The following is a 3,122-nucleotide window of genomic DNA, read 5'->3' on the forward strand; positions in this document are numbered from 1 at the left end:
AAGCTCCTGGATATATATATACGTACCATCTGTATATCCATTGATAATACAATTGGTGAGCCAGGCAGGCCAAATCTACTTTAGATCATGTCTTTCTTGTGGAATTTCTATAAATGGGTCAAGGGGGAGAACACCGTTCCCCTAGATAAAATGATCCCCGGGCAGATCCCAGGGTTTCTGGGATCTCCTTATTATCAATGGCGACTATAATTGAGAAATGGGGTCCCTTGCGTACTTTGGGGAATATTTCCCCAGTACGCATAACAGAATACTCTCAGGGACTAGACAGAGACATCTTAACTACGAAAGAAAGGCAATTAGCTGCATCCATAGCGGCATGGCCACTGTTAAATGCTTTAAATCAAGCTGAGGCAAGATCAGATAACTTAGAAAGTGAAAATCAGCTACTAAAAGCTCGTATTGACAAACTGGAACAAGAACTTAATGTATTAACAGGGGAAAAAACAATTTTACAGTCTCTAGGTGAGGTCCATAGTATTTCAATAGATGATAGTCATACCTCTGAAGTAGCGGACCTGGTTCAACAGGAAAGCAGGAGTTCTAAGTCAGATCTAGAGGTTCCGCTTATGGCGGATCCCCTGGAACTCTGTCCTACTATAACTCAAAAAACAAAAAAGGTACAAGATAGACCAGCAGGGGTGCCCCCTGACCAATGGCCCCCTGCTGAAACGCATTTGCATGTGACAGCCAGGCCATATACTCCAACTGAATTAATGGACATGGACAGCGATTTCAGCAGAGGCCGAGAGAGAGTATACCTGCATGGCTGCTCAGGTTATGGGATTTGGGGCAGAGAGTGCTATGGTTAATGGGCCAGAAATGGCAGAGCTGGCCACCGTAACCTTACACCCTGCTGTCAGGCAGTGACTATACTCTGCCATCCAGTATACCAATGAGAACCACTCAATAATAGATTGGGTAATGGCAGAATGCTGGATGGTCTGGCCAAATAAAACAGACATTCCATTAAACACAGGACTATGGTCCTCCATGGAGGACCTTCAAAATTACATTCGCGAGTTAGGTATGAGAGAAGCAATATATGAAGACTCGTATGATAGCCCAGATATGATCAAATTCTCGGCGGGCATGCGAGATTTAATTTTACAACAGGCCCCTTCCCACCTATATGGGACCTTAGTTTTGCTATTAAAACCCTCTGGTGACCTCGGAAGCCGTAGTTCAGCAGGCTGCTCAGATAGTAGCTGATCTGGGGGAGACAGAACGCCTGCGGACTAGGCGCAACATTTGGATGTTAGAAGAAGCTGAGGTCCTGCCAGTGACTAACACCAAGATGTTGGCTACTCGAGCTCCTCGATCGGGACCCATAAGGGTTTCCCGAAAACAAATGTTTAACGACCTAATCCGAGCTGGGGTCCAATTTGCTAAGATTGACCGCCAGCCCAACCATGTCCTTCTCCAGCTTTGGAGACAGCTAAAGGACAATCCAAAATTTCAAAACTACCCTAAGAAACCAAGGGTAAGAATTATAGAGAGAATACCAACAACAATATGGAACCTAGAAGACTTCATTGTTCCTAATAGGAAAAAAAAGCCGCCTCAAGTATCTCAGGCCACGATGCCTGAGCCATCGGAAGCAAAAGAATTGGCCCTAACGCAGTTCATGGCGTGACGAGGGATATTAGTCCCCCTAAGGCCTCCAGACGGGACCGGAGGCCCTATGTAGAATTAACAATTTATTGGTCCCGAAGAAATATTCAGAGAGTTATGGCATTAGTGGACACTGGAGCAGAAACGTCAATCATTTACAGAGATCCAAACAAATTTCATGGAAACAGAGTGATGATTGATGGTTTTGGGGGACAAATTATTCCTGTCACCCAAACACGGTTAAAACTGGGGGTTGGGCGTCTCCCACCCCGGGAATATAAGGTATCTATTGCCCCAGTCCAGGAATACATCTTGGGCATAGATATTCTATGCGGTCTGGCTCTCCAGACAACCGTGGGAGAGTTCAGACTTCGACAGAGGTGTATTAGTACTCGGGTGGTGCAGGTAATATTAAGAGGCCAATTTGCCTGCCGAAACTGTGCGGATTACTAATGTGAGACAGTATAGACTCCCAGGTGGGCAAGATGAAATATCAAAAACGGTGCAGGAATTAGAAAAAGTGGGCATTGTAAGACCTGCCCACAGCCCATATAATTCCCCCATATGGCCAGTGCGAAAGTCGGATGGCATGTGGAGAATGACAGTACATTACAGGGAATTAAATAAGGTCACGCCGCCTATTCATGCAGCCGTACCCAATATTGCCTCCCTAATGGACACATTGAGTAGGGAGATAAAAACCTATCATTGTGTCCTAGATTTAGCAAGTGCATTCTTCAGTATCCCAATTACTGAAGAATTGCAAGATCAGTTTGCATTCACATGGGGAGGAGGCAGTGGACCTTTCAGGTCCCGCCACAGGGGTACGTGCATTCACCAACGTATTGTCACAATCTAGTGGCGCGTGACCTGGCCAATTGGAAAAAAACAGATAATGTTAACTTGTATCACTGTATTGATGATCTCCTGCTGACATCCGACTCACTGGAGGCAGTAGGACAGGCGGCGGATTCATTAACCGTCTATTTACAACAGAGGGGATGGGCTATAAATCCCCAAAAGGTGCAAGGTCTGGGCCTGTCTGTAAAATTCCTGGGGGTGGTTTGGTCAGGAAAGACCAAGGTACTACCCAGTGCTGTCATCGATAAGGTTCAGGCGTTCACAGTCCCTACAACATCGAAGCAGCTGCAAGAGTTTCTAGGTGTATTAGGTTATTGGGTTCTTTTATACCTCACCTAGTGCAGCTGCTCTCACAAATTGCAGCAGACTCACAAAAAAGGGGCAGCTTTGGGATTGGGGAAAAATAGAACAGGATGCTTTTCAACAGGCAAAACTGGCAGTTAAACAAGCCCAGGCATTGGGTATATTTGATCCTACCCTCCCAGCCAAGTTGGACGTTCACATCACTCAGGATGGCTTTGGTTGGGGCCTGTGGCAACGCCAGAGTTCTGTTCGGACCCCCATTGGTTTCTGGTCTCAGGTTTGGCACGGAGCAGAAGAAAGATACAGTATGATTGAAAAACAGTTAT

The sequence above is a fragment of the Meleagris gallopavo genome, chromosome Z (assembly GCF_000146605.3).
Source record: "Meleagris gallopavo isolate NT-WF06-2002-E0010 breed Aviagen turkey brand Nicholas breeding stock chromosome Z, Turkey_5.1, whole genome shotgun sequence".
Classification (NCBI taxonomy): domain Eukaryota; kingdom Metazoa; phylum Chordata; class Aves; order Galliformes; family Phasianidae; genus Meleagris; species Meleagris gallopavo.